The 12,059-nt window shown below is 41.9% G+C and overlaps 1 pseudogene; it reads right to left on the bottom strand.

Moving 5' to 3' along the window:
• Nucleotides 1–251: 251 nt before the first annotated feature.
• LOC138667906 (rho GDP-dissociation inhibitor 2 pseudogene) lies at nt 252–881 on the bottom strand (annotated as a pseudogene).
• Between the last annotated feature and the right edge of the window lie 11,178 nt (nt 882–12,059).

Genomic DNA, 12,059 nt, shown 5'->3' with positions numbered 1-12,059 from the left:
AATTTTTATCGTAGGTACACTTCACCCGTGAGAGACAGAATGTAAAAATAAAAAACAGAAAATCACATTGTAGGATTTTTCAATGATTAAATTGCATGAAATAAGTAATAGATGCAATAGAAAAATAGAACTTAATATTTGGTACAGGAACCTTTGTGGGTGCGGAAACTTGCAAAATCTTAAGTGTATCAAATACTTATATTCCCCACTGTACATTCCCCTCCAGATCCGTCTAAATTCTCCAGACTGGTTTAAACTAAGTCTTTCTTTATATTGATGTTCCACTCCCAGGACAAGTGGTCGGATTTGTCATCGTCTGTGAACCAGGATTTCATGTGGTACGTCCCCCGGACAAGCATTCCTTTTGGGGCTTCTTCTAAGGGAGTTAGGAACTCGTAAGCTTCGGCGCGGGGTCCGTAGCTGCCGACCATGTGTGTTTCTTTATCAACTTTAATTCCTTTCCTGAAGGTGTGCTGTACATACTTCAACCCAGAAACTATTTCCTTGTTCACCTTAAAGGTAATTTTCACCTTGTAGCTTGAGCCCTCCTTTATTACAAATGTAGTGTCCTTAAGTCCCGCTATGCTGCCTGTTAAGTCCATAGTGATGGGTCCTGGGGCGTCATTGCACATCAAAGACATCAGTGCTACCTGCACATTGGGGGCACTGGGGTCCACTGCGGCCGGCAGGTTGCCCAGCAGGGCCTGCTTGTACTTGATCAGACTCTCGTCATCCTTGTCCAGCTCCTGGATCTCCTGCAGGGATTTCTTCTCCGGGGCTTTGTAGTTCAGGTTGGTTTCATCGTCTTGATCATCTTCAACGGGTTTAATCCCATCTTTGTCGGCCATGATGTCTCTGCCTGCAGTGGTGCTGGGCTCCTGGGGGCTGGTTTAAACTAAGTGCTGCAATCCCCACCGCAACTGGTTGGTTGGTCACTGCCTGCTCTATGGGCTCATGCACACAGACAACTATCTCAGACAGGTGCCATCTGTGGTTTTCACGGATAGCACTCGTACCCATATTATTCTATGGGGCTGTACATATTTCCAATTTCTTTCCTCGGATCTAGCGGTCCAAAAAAAGGTCAGCCACAGGTCCAAGTTTTATCCAAGTGTCGGATCAAGATGGGAAAAATGCAAGTCTACGGGTCCTGGGAAAACATCGGAATTTCACAAACTAACATAATGAAGAGACTGGAGAAACCTCCGAGAAAAACTGATCCCAACTCTGAACAAAATTTGATCAGAATCTGATCAGAAAAATCAGATTGTTTTTCTCGGATGGAGAGAAAACGATTGCATGCCACTCCTAGTTGTAAAGCTAAAATAGTTGCCCCATAATCCTAAAAAAGCATAAAATAAAAAATAGTATCAAAAAAATACAAAAATCTACAAATAGAAAACAATATACCGTACTTAATTTTAGTTGATCAAAAATTTAAAAAAGTAAAATTGTCTATTTACGAAATTGCTGAATTGCGCCACTACAAACCTCTTCTCATCCAATTGGAAAGGCCCAAGAATACATAATCATACAAAACTAAATGAGGAAACTGCTAAAAAGATGTACATTTTCGAAACTATTTTTTAAGAATCTTATATAAAAAGCCAAAAAAATAAGCAGTGTGCCACATATCAAACGGTCTTTAAATATTGTTGTTCAGGCTTCAAAAAAGAAGCTCCTGCTTTCATCTCCAAACAAATATCTTGCTTTTATTCCTCAAAATCTTCTTGATGGCAGAAACACAGACTGTAAACACATCAAGAGAGCATTTAAAGTGTGTGAATGACCATTCGGAAATGAAGCCGCTTATAGTATCTGGAAGATAGAGATGCATAAAATAAATTAAATCTGCTGTGTAGATGTCTCCCATGGGTGCGCGACAGTCCCGGCTAAGAGATAAACATATCTAAAATAGCTATAGGGAAGGACAACAGGCGCTATTGTTAGATCATTTTAACAGGAAGCCGTAACGTTGACATATAAATCGACAAGAATACAAGAAATAAGAAATTACATTTCTTCTCTCCAGAGACTACGGGTCACTAAGTGTAAAATTGTTCATGTGAATTCTGTGTTTTATCAAAGCAAGTAATCCATATCTCGAGGAAAAACACTTTAGAGGTTTCATTTTGCATGAGACTGAGGAGGAAATGGAATCACACACGAGACACGCAGAATATAGAAACAATAGTAGATTGAATAGGCAGCAATGTTTTCTTATTTAGTGACCTAAGAACATATTTTTCTATGACATTTCAAGAGGTGAGGACTACAATACATATTATTACTGGGACAGTATAAGGAAACATGTAAAAAAAAAGGTAGCAGCCACCAGCATGATGGCCCATGTGTCCCGGAGTTACCACGACAGTGTGGAGCCGGAAGACCGCAGCGTCTGATTCCTCCTACTCCAGCACTGAGAAGAAGCAATTCTCCTTCATGTTAAATGAGTTTATTTCTTCCAGCAGAACAGGGGTTAATCGGCCATGTTGGAAATCCCTGTGTTCACAGCTGAACTCGGTTAGCCATTCTTTTCCCCATTATAATCTTGGTTCTGTTGCAAATCCTTGTCAGAGCTAGCATTTGCTGCATGGCTAATGGTCAGAGAGGAGTATATATGAGAAAGAGAATTGTAGGAGTTATCTGTGACTGTTGTTTGGTTTGTATGTGTGATAATTCCTTATCCTTCTCTATTTTGGTTTATTCCCCTACCTTCACACCCCAGGGTATTCCTCTGTTGCATGTGAGTGAATATTTTGTATGCCTGGAGTTTTCTGTTATCCCTTGTCTGTGTTGCCTTGTTTGTCGGTTTGGTGTACTATGGTGCACAGTTGCACCCCCTCTTCCCTGGGTGGTCAAAGAGGACATACGGAGGGCTAACTCTGGTGATAAAGCAAGGGCAGAGGCCGCTGACAAATTCGCCATCTTCTGTATCCCGGGCAGCAGGGCGAGCTGGGCATTCCCTAGTGTTAGGAACAGGGAAGGAGGCCCTGGTCCTGGGTCAGCTGACAGCAGTGTCATGACACCATGTCTATAGCGTTCCATGGTGCTCTTAGCATAGTGCGGCAATCATTCAAAATGAATGAAATAACCTCAAGTAAGGTTGAAAATTTATAATTAGAGATGATGTTTTGAGATTCAATTTGCACAAATCCAGCAAAATGGTGAACAGCTAGACGTAATTTTGCGGGGCTTAAAAAATTATAATGCTAACCTGTCCTTGACCAACCTCTCAAATATATTCCCACTGTAGCTCTCTGCCCAGACCTCTGTTTGCTTCAGGTCTTTGAGGAAATATTGTAATCAAACCAACCCAAACCAAACCACTGCACGACCATCTCTATCCTCACCTATTGTATCCTCACCCATCCCTTGTAGATTGTGAGCCCTCGCGGGCAGGGTCCTCTCTCCTCCTGTACCAGTTGTGACTTGTATTGTTCAAGATTATTGTACTTGTTTTTATTATGTATACCCCTCCTCACATGTAAAGCGCCATGGAATAAATGGCGCTATAATAATAATAACCGACCTCTTGTCCTGTTACTAACTCACAACAGCTACTATAACAGTCTATGGTGGTAGATGACACAGTATAGCATCTGTGACAGACTTCATATTTTGAAATATATTGATATATGTTGACCCAACAGAGGTCAAAGTTCTGTTTTTTGGACTTCATTGAGCTAATGTAACCCTATGGACAAAGGAAACGTGTATTCCTGACAGGATCATTTTTCGCATTCCTGCTGCCTAAGGCCAGAACTGAAATGCTTCCCCTCTCCACTGAGCAATAAAAACCTGCAGTAAATAAGTGCAAAATCATCATTTTTTTTGCATTTTGCATTTATGGTATTTATTCATTTCTTTTAGTACCCTTAGGGAACTTAAATTTGTGATCAACTGATCCCTTATACTATAATTATATGGAAACAAGAAACCAGGTTGCATACTATTTGCAGAAAAAAATGCACAATCATGTGCAATATATCCCAGAGGGAAATAACCAACTCCAAATATGACATAGAATAGAGGAGAATATTGAGTAACTAGGATAAAAAGATAATCTGTTGTATAAATACATATAACAAGTCAAGTGGATTTTCTCTACGTTAGTGTGGGGGGTTGTGCTGCTCCTTTCTTCTTTTGTTGTCTGACATATAACAAGTCATATAACTAGCAGAAAGATATAATGAATAGTATGTCACTAGTACTACAGTTAAAGGAGCCCTATGTCTTATCAGTAATTGAGGTCCATATAGCCAAGTGGCAATATACATGATATAAATGAAGGCTTAGCTTACCACAGGTGAAAAAGGATTGTTAGAAGCACTGGACCACATAATAGACACCCAACGTGTTTCGCGATTAATTAATCACCACTTTCTCAATTACAAGTGCCTCTCACTAAATTAGAATATCATCAAAAAGTTAGTCTATTTCAGTTCATCAACACAAAATGTGAAACTCATATGTTAGATACAGTCATTACAAGCAGAGTGATCTATTTCAAATGTTTATTTCTGTTAATATTGATGATTATGGCTTACAGCTAATGAAAACCCAAAAGTCATTATCTCAGTATATTAGAATAATTAGCAAAAAACACCTGCAAAGTCTTCTTAAGCTTTTAAAAAGGTCCCTTAGTCTGTTTCAGTAGGCTCCACAATCATGGGGAAGACTGCTGACTTGACAGATGTCCAGAAGGCAGTCATTGACACATTCCACAAGGAGGGTAAGCCTCAAAAGGTCATTGCTAAAGAAGCTGGCTGTTCAGAGTTGAGTGGAAGGAAAAAGTGTGGTAGAAAAAGTGCACAAGCAACCAGGATAACCTTGAAAGGATTGATAAGAAAAGGCCACTCAAAAATTTGAGGGAGATTCACAAGGAGAGGACTGCTGCTGGAGTCATTGCCTCAAGGCCCATCACACACACTTATCCAGAACATGTGCTGTTGCTCAGTGGTCCAATGTATTGTTTTCAGATGAAAGTAAATTTTGCATTTCATTTGGAAATCAAGGTCCCAGAGTCTGGAGAAAGAGTGGAGGCCACAATCCAAGCTGCTTGAGGTCTAGTGTAAAGTATCCACAATCAGTGATGGTTTGAGGAGCCATGTCATCTGCTGGTGTAGGTTCACTATGTTTTATCAAGACCAAAGTCAGCACAGCCATCTATCAGGAAAATTTAGAGCACTTCATGCTTCCCTCTGACGACAAGCAGGACTTGGCATCACTATATCACTGTGCTTGATTGGCCACCAAACTCATCTGACCTTAACCCCATAGAGAAAAAATGAAGTATTGTCAAGAGGAAGATGAGAGACACCAGACCCAACAATGTAGACGAGCTGAAGGCTGCTATCAAAGCAACCTGTTCTTCCATAACACTTCAGCAGTGCCACGGGCTGATCGCCCCCATGCCAGTCTGCCTTGATGCAGTAATTGATGCAAAAAGAGTCCCGACCAAATATTGAATGCATTTACTGAACATACTTTTCAGTAGGCCAACATTTCGGATTTCAAAATCATTTTTCAAGCTGGTGTTATAAAGTATTCTAATATACTAAGATAATGACTTTTAGGTTTTCATTGGCTGTAATCCTTAATCATCAACAATAACAGAAATAATCACTCTGTTTGTAATAGCTCTAATATGAGTTTCACTTTTTGTATTGGAGAACTGAAATAAATAAACTTTTTGATGATTTTCATTTACATTTAATTTGTCACCAGAACCTCCATTAGTACAGAAATTTAGCACCAAAACCAACATCAGTACATGAATATATCACTAGTACTACCATCAGTATATGAAGACAGTACCAGAACCATCATCAGTACAAGAATTCATCAGCAGAATCACCATAAATACATGAATACATGAACAGAAGTATCACTAGAACATAAGTACAACATCATCAGTACATGAGTGCTTGACATGACAGCACTAGAATAATCATGATGAGTAGAAGAATACGGCAACTGAACAATCATCAGTACAAATTTAAAGCACAAGAACCATCATCAGTAAATTAATGCATCACAAGAACCACCATCAGCACATAATTACAGCACAACCATCAGCACATGAGTACAGCACTAGAACCTCCATTAGCAAAAGGATACTGAAACAGAACCATCAACAATCTGTAAATGAAAATATAGAACCAATGTTTGCATGGCAATCAATTGCAATGTCAGGGCAGATCCCACCATATACATTTGTATCACATGAATCTATAACCCAGTATGTTTTTAACAATGATAAGGAAATACTGAGAGTTGTTGTTACCAGCCATCAACAGATTGTGGTCCATACAGGAACCATAGCATTGATTACATACAGTCAGTATCACAAATAAACTTTTACATCCAGGTATGCAACCGGTGATGTTTTTGCTGATTGGAGTTGTTTTCCTTATTTTCTTCTCTATCTAATTAAAACACCATAATGAATTTCACATCCACAGCTTGTCACTGAAGACTTCCCTCTTCCCTCATCTTCAGAAGCACATCCTTATATGGTGTCGTTAAAAATAACAGTGTCATTAGCATGACTATTAGGACAATCCCTTCTTGATCTAAATATTTTGCGCCGATAAAATGAAAAGCTTATTCTCAGTTCCTGTGCTGTTGCCGTTCCAGCAGTGTCGGCACTTGCGTTCCCGGGGCTCTCATGTGGTAGTTATGGTACATGAGCCTGGAGCCCAATCTGCGCTGGCGTCACTGTCTCTGCTTCCGGACAAATCAAACATCAAGAGGAAATGAGAGAACTGGCATCACCTTGATGTTCTCTTAATGTTTGTCCTAAGGCGAGGCCAGTGACGCCAGTGCTGATTGGATGCCAGGCTCATGAGTCCTAACAACCGCACAAGATCCCCCAAAACATGAGGGTCGACACCACTGGAGTGGCGCCAGAGGTGAGTATAAGCTATTATATTTTATCAAGGCCAAGTGTGGGGTTTGAGAAGGGGTTGTCCAAGTAATTGACAACTTCTGTAAACCCTTCTGAATAATTTCCACTCATTGTTCACCTTGCACAAAATATGACATTCACACTGTCTCTTTTATGATATATTGCCTCTGCACTGTCCTCTCCTGTAAAATATTGCCTTCAGATCTTCTGCTTTTATGAGCTATACACACCACACTGTACACCATTAGGAAATACAACTGCCAAACCATCCTCCCTTATGAACTACAACTTCCACACTGTTCACTTTCATTGACTATGGCCAAAATACTGTTTGCACTTTAACTGAACTATAACTGTCACACTGTCTACTCTAATGAACTATAATGTCACACTGTCCACCCTTATGAACTATAACCACTTCACCATCGCCTATTCACGTTGTCCTTTCTCCACTGATTCCCCTTATGCTTTTCCCATTTCCACACTGCCCCTCTTAACACTGTGCCCTCACACCGTCTCCACTATGCTATCATCAATCAATTCTCTCACCAGACTGTACTCTACACATGTTGCCCCTTTCCATTCTGTTCCCCCTTTCCACACTCTTCTAATGCTTTTCTTATATCCACATTTTCCCCCGATGCTGCCCTTTTCTATATTGTTCCCCCTTTTAATACTTCCATCCTAGCAGCCCTTCTGTATAGTGCCTCACTTCACACACTCCCACCACTTCTGCATAATATACCAACCAGTGTCCGACTGAAGAACATTCGACCCACCCGAGGATTTGATTATGAGGGCCCACCTTCACCCCCCCCCACTGAAGAGCCCCATAGCAACTGCAAGGTTTGCACTATGAACTCTCCTGAAGGAGAAGCCAGGGCCCACCGGAGGATTCTCTGGTTCTCCGGTGGGCCAGTCCAACCCTGATACCAACTATACTTTGCACTCACACTAACCTCCTATAATAATAGTTCCTTCTTTCTTCAGCTCCATTATAGAGGGCTTACCATCCCATCATCTTCTTCTCTGCGACACAGCAGTGGTATGGCGTCTGAAGCATAATTATCACTTGAACCCCAGAAGTGTTGGTGAACCATTCTTATTTATAATTGTAATTGTGCCTGAAAAACACAAATAGACTTGAATGCAGGGAGCCGGTGATATACCTGTTCTTTCAGCCGGCTGTCAGTTTAATAACCGGCTTGGAAAGCTGATGAATCATCTACCGTGGGGTGACAAAATGGGACCTCAGAGAAACCTTGGATGCTCATCTCGCTTCATGGCAGATGTGATGCTGGCTCCATGGACTTTCCTAGCATACATGCTACCATAGTGTGAACCCGTCCTCAATAAAAAGTAAACATTGCTGCTTTTCTCCAGAAACAGCACCACATCTGTCCATGGGTTGTTTCTGATTTATAGCTCACCTCCATTAAAGTGAATGGATTTATTCTGCGATAGCAAAAACAACCTGAAGATAGGCGTGGCGCTGTTTGAGGAAGTTTTTCTAATCTTGCTTAACCCATTTAAGTCCAGGAGTGAATAATCATATTGTGACGATTGAATTGAAACTATGTAAAAAATACAGTATATGTTAAAATTTCTTTTTGTAAATGATATTTTCCACTGTATGTCCTCATCGCCAAATCGTGTTACTTTTTTGAGATTTTACCTATCACACCTAAATTGTGCCACATCGTCTTATGCTGTGACTCTTGATTGTATCCTGACACCTGGCTGGGATCACTGATGTAGCGTTAGCTGTGAGTGACGTGGAGAGATACCTGCCTGGGAGCAAAGTTCTCCTAGAAATAGATTTCACATCTTGGCAGCTGCGCCACTTGTAAAGACTCTAGGAGTCTTCCCTTGGCGCACACACATTCTCTCTGTGACTACTGAAATAAATCCATTGCAGATACTGCAGAGAAGTCCTCTCACGGAGCAGCCCATCTGACATCATTTCATCATTTTTTTTCCCATTATTTCAAGGTGTAGGATTTCTCTATGACCCTGAGCTACCTGGAGTGCAACACAGCAGAGAAGGCTCTATTGTAGGGAGGAACCTTCTGTATATAGATTCCATTAAGCTTGTTTTGCCAACTTTTTGCAACTATTGATTTATCTCCTGACCTAAAACTTTGTGTTTAGATATCGCTAGCTTACCCCCCACAGAACCCTTTAACAATGCTTGACAAAGACATGTTGTGCGTTTTACTTTTGCCAATCAAGTCCAAAGTTTTATAGGTCTACAAACTGTACTTTCAGTGGTAGAACCTTTTGTTTTTTCTTCCTAGGAAGTTGTTAGGGCTAGCGGAATGCACCAAATAATAAGACAGATAGAGTAAGGTGCGTTCGCAGCCCGCGGTCCACCGTGCAGAGATGGAACCTGCTGCCAAGTAATGACGGACTATATGGCGGTACAATGTGAATACACACACGGGTTAACCTCACCCTGTGTGAAGGAAGTGAACCCTGTTGCGTCACAGGGCCGCGGAACCGCACCAAGAGCGCGAGTAAGGAGTCTCAGAACTCAATCCCAAGACACAGGATTTGAGTACATAGACCTCATGCGCTCGACACCGCTACTGGGGTGTCAGAGTGACAGAAATAGAAGCACGAGAGTGCATGCAGTGCCGCACTGGCGAACGCCACTAACCACCCAGGCTTCGGTCAGGAAAGCGCTGTGAAAGCGCACGGCGCCGCACTGGTGGTCACAGCAATAAGACACTGTATTGTGTGTTTACGTGCTGATGGCTAAGTCGGGCGCTAGATAGCAATCCTTCATTCGCGACCAGTCAACAACACTAGGAATGGGAATGATTTAGGAGCTTTCATTCATCGACATACATCCATCAACACAAACACATTATCAAGTCTATACTAGCGCATGGCCGTGCGGTCATGCACAGCTTATATAGTTGCAGCACGTTCAGCACCTTCCAATAAAGGACCAATGGGAAGCTGCTACCGAAGTTTTGCACTTTCATGACCTTCCTGGAGGACCAATGGGATGTGCTGCAGTACCTGAGCATGTGACCCTCGATCTCCAACGAGAGATCTTGACCTGGGCATGCTCAGAAAGAGAAAAGCAGGACTTAGTCCCAAAAGCATCTGCTCGCCGCTGCCCAACACTGACTTCAATGGCAGAAGCAGGAAAAGTAGCAGTAACTCTTTTTACAGAGTCAGACAGAGCAAGACGCTGGGACCAACGTCTCCGCTGAGCAGACTCCACTGTGGCTGGAGAAGAATGGGAGACCACAGCGGAGATGGCTCGAGATTACCCCTGTGCAGAAGCAGGAACTCGACACCTAACAGAAGTTTGTACATCTGCGACAGTTTTCTCCAGCTATGATAAAACTGAAGGAACATTAAGTGCTCTAATTATCGTCTTGCAAATTGTGTTTATTGTGCAGAATTAAAGACTAATAACGGAGACAAACTGTAATCAGTGGTTCGATGGGCTCGGTTAAAATTTTGGAAAAGGCCCCACCTGCATTTTCGTCAGATGTATTTAGCCTTCCAGATCCTGTGAAGACATACATGTTCACCCTCTCATGTAACAATGTCCCTCATCCTGTAAAAAAGTCCCCAATCCTGGCCCATTCTTGTAATAAGGTCCCCTATATTATGCCCCTTTCCTGAAATAATGTCCCCTCATCCTGGTCTTATCCTGTAATAATGTCCCCCATCGCGAGCCCCTTCCAAGTATAATGTCTTCTATCTTTGGTCCCTTCCAGGTATAATGTCCCCCAACATGGGCGCTCTCTAGATATGATGTCCCCCATCCTCTTTAATATCTCCATCCTGGACCCCTCCCTGGCATAATGTCTTACTTTCCTGGCATAATGTCCAAAAACCAAAGAAAAACAGAAGACCGCACTAACAGCTGGTTCTATCAACTGGATAAATTAAGCATGATTCAGATACCAAGAAGCTGAATTGGAAATCAGGTGCTCATGCCGAAAATAAGTCCAAATCACCGCTGCATGAAGATAGAAGAAATGCGGGCACTCACCATCCAAATAAAATCCAAACTTTATTCTGACATCATGTCAAATGCAGGACAGGCAGGGAAACACGGGCTTCCACAAGACGACGGCCCTCCATTCTCGGCCCATTTCTGGTGTAATGTCCCTCATTGTGGGCCTCTTCCAGTAATATATGTCCCCCATCCTGTACCCTTTCCAGTAATGTATGTTCCCCATCCTGGTTTAATGTCACCATTATTCAGTGTGGCTACTTTAGGACTCTTGGAAACAGAGGATTCAGCCTTAATTTTTCCCATCTTTGCTTGTTACTGGCTGCAAAGTTCATATGGAGGAGTCCCTTCTCCGTGGAAAACATGTTATTTGCAAATATGAGGGTGTAAAATTGCCATACAAGTCTGCTGACAAAATACGTAAAAAACAATCATGAATCAAACTACAGAATTCATCCACAAGATTTTCCCCATGCATTCCTCTTACTGTGGAACTCACTACCCCAAGTTTTCAAACTCTTCCCCACCTTTGAAAATTTCAAAAGCAATCTGAAAACCCACCAATTCAGAAAAGTCTGCAGCCAACAATAATCTGACAGTACACTGACATATGAGCAACTTGCACCATTCCTCCACTCTGGTATATTATAATCCCTCGTGGGCAGGGTTTACTCTTCCTGTTTATCAATTTGTCTCTCTTTGAGTGATATTTATTGCATGTGTTTTCTTCTTTATATAATACACTTGCAAATGCAAGTTCTGGTAGTACATTGTACAGTATGTAATGTGACAAGGATCTGTAAAGGGTCAATATTGACTTTTAAGATTGCCATTTCCAACTGGTGGCAATAGAATTCCAGTACTCTTGCTCTGGAAAGAGGCTGCTTGCATATTTAATTTCCCAGAGAAGCATTGCATTGACATCACTCGCCAGGTCATGTAGTCTTTTGGGAGTGCTACCTTATGAGGCATGGCGTGAGCAGGAGCTTCAAATCCCACACAGTATGGAAAGGAAAGCGTATGGGGACTGACACGGTATGGGAAGCATGGGGATGTGTGAGAAAACAGTATGGAGATTGAGGGGTGTAAATATGTGAGGAGACAGGATGGTAGCAGGGGATGTGAGAGGAAGCAGTGTGAGGGAGGGGGAAATGTGTGAGAAGA

Source organism: Ranitomeya imitator, chromosome 2 (genome assembly GCF_032444005.1).
Source record: "Ranitomeya imitator isolate aRanImi1 chromosome 2, aRanImi1.pri, whole genome shotgun sequence".
In the NCBI taxonomy this organism is placed as follows: Eukaryota; Metazoa; Chordata; class Amphibia; order Anura; family Dendrobatidae; genus Ranitomeya; species Ranitomeya imitator.
The sequence above is the reverse complement of the archived record's forward strand: the minus strand, read 5'-3'. Positions and strand labels throughout refer to the sequence as shown.